The sequence below is a fragment of the Limulus polyphemus genome, unplaced genomic scaffold (assembly GCF_000517525.1).
Source record: "Limulus polyphemus unplaced genomic scaffold, Limulus_polyphemus-2.1.2 Scaffold1712, whole genome shotgun sequence".
Taxonomy (NCBI): domain Eukaryota; kingdom Metazoa; phylum Arthropoda; class Merostomata; order Xiphosura; family Limulidae; genus Limulus; species Limulus polyphemus.
The window spans coordinates 26,363-33,447 of NW_013667322.1; the positions used below are offsets into that span (position 1 = coordinate 26,363).

Consider the following 7,085-nt stretch of genomic DNA (forward strand, 5'->3'; position numbering starts at 1 on the left):
TGGAAGAAAACCTTTTATCATCAGCAAGAAGGAAAAATGTGCTTTAGATAACTTAAAATGTAACAAACAGATTTGCACTAGTAAACAAGATAAAGGTAACGGTGTTGTGAATCTAGATAAAATAAACTATACTGATTAAACAGATTTTCCTAGAGCACTACTAAGTTCTCTAGAATGATAAAAGATACTTCAATCGCAAAAAAATAAATAGGTTAGATGCTTGTTAGATTTTGAAAAATAAAAGAGAAAGAAAACATCGTCGATAATAGGACCTGCAACAATTTAGACCAGTGGAGTCTCATGCATTTCATCCTAAGGCTTACTAGAGATTTATAGACTTAATTGTCCTATTCGACCTACGGTTTCTAATACAGTTATTTAAATTATACTTTAACCATGCTCTTAAGATTTTTTTCATTGGAGTTCACTTGTGACACTTAAACCTTATGAAACAGTTATAAATTTTCAAAGAAATTGTTAATATGAGGTTTGATAATTAAGTATTTACAGATAGCCTAGATATTGATCTTTATTCACAAATATAAATATTGATTTATGCTTGGAATTACTATTTGCCCAGCTAAATCAGCTAAAAATAAATAAAATAGACAAACATTAAAAAGGTTAATCGAATTTGCAACTAAAGATTTTTTTAATTTAAGAGATTCCCATGAACAGATGAAGTTAGCATGGGTTAGTCTTTAGCTCCTAGCATGGCTAATGTGTTTATGCGTTTTTACAATAAAAATGGCTAAATGAGTGTCCTCAGTTTAGACCGTTTGTTTATAAACACTATGTAGATGACATATTTTTATGTTCAAAGCTGAAGAACAGCTATTGAAATTTGTCGGATATAAAAACGGTCAACATGATAACATATACTTCCCCTTTTATGGATATCCTTGTGTTGTTGTTGTTGTTTTTTTCTCTTTTTTTTTCCAATTAAGGATGACGTTTGTTTTTTCAACGATCTTATGTGATTATGAATTCCGTTGCCTACTGTATGGGGGCACTTATATGGACCAGTTCCATAATAAGATCACTGAGGGAACGTATAAACATAGTAATACGAAGTCTAAAAGCAATTCAATTATTGTTCAATATCTGATAACTGAGCCCCCCAGTGGCACAGTGGTACGTCTGCGGAGTTACAACGCTAGAAACCGGGTTTCGATACCCGTGGTGGGCAGAGCACAGATAGCCCTTGTGTAGCTTTGTGCATAATTAAAAACAAACAAACTGCTAACTGATCATCATGTGTTGCTGTCTAAAAATGTATTCAAGATCATTATAAACAAAGAGAATGAGAGATTGCTTAGAATAGAGAAGACTCTTTTACTTAGGCACAAGAAGCCAGCTCTAAATAACCATCAAAATCATACGGAACTTTTGAATTATTATTAATTTAAGATGTCTTAAAGTTTCAGCTTTTCACACTTGGACAGATATCTTCGTTTAAAATATACTTTTTTTACTTGCTAGAGTTGAGAATGTATTTAGCTCACTTTTTACTTTAGAAATAAGGGCTAGAGTTACACTGGAGATAGAGCATAAATAAAACTCCGTCTCCCTCTCTTTATTTTCAGTCAACCACAAGCACTTCTTGATTTCGTTTTTGTTAAAAAGATTGTGATGGTTTACAACCTGTGCCCAGTTTCTTTCTTTTCTCTAAAGACTCAGTCATAGAAAGAGAAAGTATAAGCACTATTCAGTATTACAATGTTTTGACGAATCCTCCTGTTTTTATTCCTGTAGGCTACTCTGTGGGAATTCAGGGTAATCTGAAAATACCACAACTGGCAACTGCTTTCTGGAGCGGTAAGTAATTATTGCTTCATGGAGCATGAATTAAGATTAACCACGTGCCACTATCTTACAATTGTTGTGAAAGTAGATTCCCTTTATCTTTACTTTATTTATTTTTCTGGAAAAAAAAGAAAAATCTCTTCGACATAGCCATTCAGAGAACATGTCTACAGAACAAAACAAACAACGATCATTAATAATTTTCTTTCCGTATTCCTCTATTGTCGCTATAGAAAGTGTGACACTTCACACTATGTAATTTACTGGGATTAAACTAAGTAAATATTTCTACCGTATACGTTAAAATTCGTATCTCTTCTGACATCACAAAAAAAAAAAAGAGTTGGGTGTGGATATCCTTCTATCTTTATATGATAAGTAAAAACTCTCCATAAACCTACTTACGACCATATTAGAACACTTTTAGCATTAAAACAAAAACAAAAATCATCGTTGGGTGGTAGGCGGCCATCAGAATTTTGATCAGGGCACGAAAGAAGAGTCATTAGAACAACAAAACAAAAACTTTGAACCTTCTTTTATGCTTTTCGTTCACATTGGGGTTTTCTTATTTTTCGCAGTCAGACAGGTTCCGTTCGATTGCCAGACGAATCGAACCGAGTTGAGTCCACCAGAATAGGTGTTATCGGCTCATTTGGTAAAAAAAAATAGTTTGTTTCCTTGGAAATCTCAGTGAGTGCAGAGTGCTAAAAATACGGAAGTAAACCATGGTTAGAAACTCTAAGTTCATTTACAAACGAAGTGAACATGTTTATACAAAAGAGAAGTAGTACACTCATTACGGCAAACGAACTGAAATGAGGTCGTTTGAGACGAACCAAGCGTGGCTTAGCTAGCAACCCGACTTCTTATAATGTTTAAACGCTGAAAGCTCGATAGGATTAGAAACCAACAGGTTTAAAATTTGTAACAAAAATTAACGCATTTGACATGATATTCATAACAAATTTTATGACTACTTATAAGTTTGCTTTGGTGAATCATATATTAGGCCTGCATTAATTTCATTAAATATTAAATTGGATTTTCATATTTCACAATGTAGGCTCCTATTTCCCTTTTTTTTTTTTTTTGTAACAAAAATTATTCAGGAGATGGATTAAATAAAATCTGGTAACTTCAACTTAGAAATTTGAAAGAACTAGGATATACGATATTTTTTTGTACGCTAAAAAAGTGGGTTATCTAAATGACTACAATACATGACGTAAGTTAACATCGACGGTGATTGGCCTACTTTTTCTCAGGTACGGAAGTAAAAGTATTAACCAGCAACGTTTGCTTTAATCTTTATTATTTTATATTTGGTGAAAGAATAACAGTGGAATATAACAATAATGGCAAATGTGAGATCATAGTTTGAAGTTTGCCTTAACAGTTATTTATAACAACATTTCCTTTAAGTTTAATTATAAGTTTGTAACTGTAGTAGTAGTAGTATTACTATTAGTAACCCTCGGACTCGGAGCCAGGTAATGTTTTAAACTTTAATTTAAAGGATTATATCTAGTTCTACACTACCACTAGCAGCACTGGAGTAGGGAAGTGCATAAGTGTTTATAGACTGTTACTTAAGTTGCTTGCACAAGTTATAAACAAATACTGAGATATATAACATTATAAGTGAAGTAGAACTTGTATTTACGTTAGTGGTAACAGAACACCTATTTTATAAAGTATCTGCATATAAAAAGTTTGAATAATCGCAATCAGAATATGCTATTCATAGCCCTCCAGCAAAAAAATATAATAATAATAATAAATAAAAATTCGTAATTGTTACATTGATTGTTGAGCATGCTAGTTATAGTATACAGATGCATTGTCTTATTTATCTGTTTATTGTTTTTTAAGTTCACAGTTTTTTGCAGAGAAAAAATCTAATGAATAATACTATAAATAATAATAGTCACGACTACAGAAGAATGATCTTTTTTTAAATTAAAGTAATGGAGTATGAAACTTTCAGAATTTCAAGAGACGCTGCTTCTCATGAGATTTAGCATGAAACTAAAGAAACTAAGTTTGAACTGATGAGGTCGTAAAGTATCATTTGAATAAATAACTGTGCACACTTACTCTAATCTTTATGATTAAAAGATAATTGTTAATGGGTAATATAGTTTATGTACCATCTACAAAAAAAAAAGATTGGTGGGGGAAGGAACAAAAAATATTGGCTTGTCAGGCTACTTTTTGTAGTTTCCATGGTATATATCAATATATATAAAGAGTTTTTGTATATAAACATTCTGTATTTTTGAATGAAGTCTTTGAAGGCATTAATGTGGATGTTTTGATATTGAAAAATGAAGTTAAATTCTTATGCAACAGGTGGAATAAGTAAAAAATTATCAAAACATGAGTTTAAGTGTTGCTGGAAAGTAGAAGGTAAAAATAAATGCCAGTTTTCTGATTGAATTAATGGTATTTATTGGGGGTGAAATTTAGGACTTTTTTTGGTTATTTACATATGTTAATAATAGCATGAGCTGTAAGTTAGCTAAGTGTGCAGATGACAAATTGAGCAAGTTATATGGGAAAGTAAATTCTGAGGAGAATTATGTTTTGATTCAAAGAGGTCTGTGTGGTTGAGAATTTAAAAAATATTTTTTATATTAAGAGGTGTAAGTTTAGTGCTTAAGATACAGAAACTTAAGAACTACTTGTTGTATGAGCAAAATCTGTTGTAGTGAGGGAAAAGGATGTGATACTGAGAAAAGCTAAATGTCTTCAACCAGTTGTGAGAATGACCAGAACAAACCAACTTTCTGATTGTTTTTAAACACATTTTTAGATGAAGTATTTTTGTTTTGTTTTTTAATTTTTGCATAATTTTACTTAGACATAATTTAAGATACAATGTTCAGATTTGATCACTCTTATAGGAAGGATATCATTCTCCTGGAACACGAGCGTGGAGAAGAGGTACCTGAATGATAGATATTTAGAAAATTTTGAGGTATGAGGAGAGGCTGAAGCATTTTATATAATTCATGTTTTGAGGAAACTCAGAGCATGGATAGGTTACTTACTGTGCTTTTTGCCTTTGATCTGATAAGATTAATAATTATAACTTGAATAATGAAGGTAATAAATATAGACATTGAAACTAAACCAAGTGTAATTTTTGGAGTTTTGAACTTGTATAATAGTTCATTTGATTATGTGATATTTGCTGATAGTTTGAATTCATTTTAAACCTTTGCTGGATTGGTCAGGAAAGACTTCTAGAACACAAATTAAAAACTAAGATATTTTTCGTTACAAAGTTGTTTTTTTTATCTATACCTTTATTAAGTGAATTACTGGAAATCACACTCTACCCTGACAAGGTTTTTAACCCAGAACCCTGGCTCACAGTGAGACTGATATTCTATCAACTGTGTCAGTAGAGCATCAGGTCTAAAGCAGGCCTCTTCATTTATCACATTTTAATTTTAAAAGATGCTCTTATCCAATTAATATAGCATATCACATGAGAACTTCATTCATAAATCTTCCATTTCACAATTTATTTTGAGTCCATGTTTGGGGCCAACTTGTAAAATTCTTAAATCCTATGTAGATGAATAACAATGTACCTTGATCATGATTTAAGACCAGTGCTTTACTACTGGGCTAAAATCATAAGCAGATCACTCTTAGGTTACATAATTTCTCACTGAAAGAAGATTTGTTCTTGACCTTACAACACAATGTCACCCAGCATGCTCAAGACACCAACACATAACATACACCTCTAAGTCATTGGCACAGAACACACACACTGGCTGTCTTCTAACCAACTGCATAATCACACATGCATATGTGAAACTAGTTGCTGAGAAAACAAGTTCAGAGATCTTAACCTATCGTCATATGATAACATTCCAATCCAAGATATCATTCTAATAGTCCTCTGAATCAACTAATCAATGTGAATGCTTCTGATTATTACTATTTAAAATCATTCCAACTGTATAAGTCTTATGAAGATAATAAATCAATGAGCCTAACAATTAATCACTTATCAAATTCTACTAATTGTTCAGCTCTAATACAGGACTTCAAGTCAAAAGCAAACCACCCTCCATCTAGTTCACTTTCAGATTCAGTAAGGGAACCAAACACAAATGGAGAAATAGCCAGCTATTTGTTTTACATTAAAAAGCAAATGTGCTCTTTATAAGAAGGAAGTACCAAACTTATGAATTAATGCAATCTATTCTCTCCATTTTATATCCTCTGTGTCATTTACATCGTAATTGGTGTAATTATGAGCTAGGTTGATTAGTCTTGTTTTTTAATTAATGTAACCAAGTTCATCCTAATTTGTATATTGTGGTATTTATATTATTTGTATGAAGTGGGCTAGACATAAAGTATTATATTTTGTGGTTGAATGCATCAAATGCTTTTTATTTAGAAAGTATTTGTATTTATATAACAATTCATAGGATTTTCTTTATCCTTCTTGTACATGTAAATGTATATTTATGCTGCAATAGAATGTTAGAAAGCTTATTACATGTTTTATATATATATAGCATGGGTAATACACTGTGTGAAGAGAACAGTCTTGAAGGATTCTCGGTACAGGATATTTTAAAGCCTGGTAAGTAGTCTGTCCATAACTTTCTGTGTACAGTAAGCCCATTATTCCATATTCATGCATCTCTTCAGTAATGTACAAGTCAGTGTTTTTATATGTGTATTGAAAGAGCTGGTGGAACTATTATGAATTAATATGTATACACCACCAATTACCATATAAATACTCTCAACACTAGAAGCTTTTTTAATTGTTTCAATAGTCAGGAATTACATGTAGATGTGTTAATTGGGTCAAAACTGTGTGTGTGTACATGCAGAGGTGTAGTGTGATTTCTTAAGTTGGTGGTGCACCAGAAAATTAGCTAAAACCATGATGGTTCCTGTGTTGGTAATCATGTTCCACAATTTTCACATTCATATTTCGTTCCATTTTTCAGTTATGACATGACACTGCAAACTGACTTCATGATCATCTGTACATGGTTGTTAAGCTTGTTATACATTTCTTTAAACTTGAACTAATATGAAAATAGAAATTAGGGACTTTTGTACACTTATTATTTAAGGTTATGATTACTGATCCTTAGAACCTTGTATGTATTGTTGCGTAAGCGAGGTCATGTGACTAATGTCACGCCACTTCTCTCGCACCTTCGGGAATAGTCGGGAGATTACTAGATATAGGGGGGTCTGGTATATATATATATATATATATATATATA

The 7,085-nt window shown here is 31.8% G+C and overlaps 1 protein-coding gene across 7 annotated transcripts in view; it reads left to right on the forward strand.

The window, feature by feature from the left end:
• Window positions 1-2,997: 2,997 nt before the first annotated feature.
• The window catches only part of LOC106464662 (organic solute transporter subunit alpha-like), a 35,303-nt gene continuing 31,215 nt past the window's right edge, over window positions 2,998-7,085 (forward strand). For 2 of the 7 annotated variants that reach the window (XM_022392406.1, XM_022392412.1), the window contains exons 1-2: window positions 3,087-3,173; window positions 4,716-4,789. The gene's annotated coding sequence lies outside the window, so the exon portion shown is untranslated. The other 5 variants (XM_022392409.1, XM_022392408.1, XM_022392411.1 and 2 more) reach the window with 5 other exon arrangements.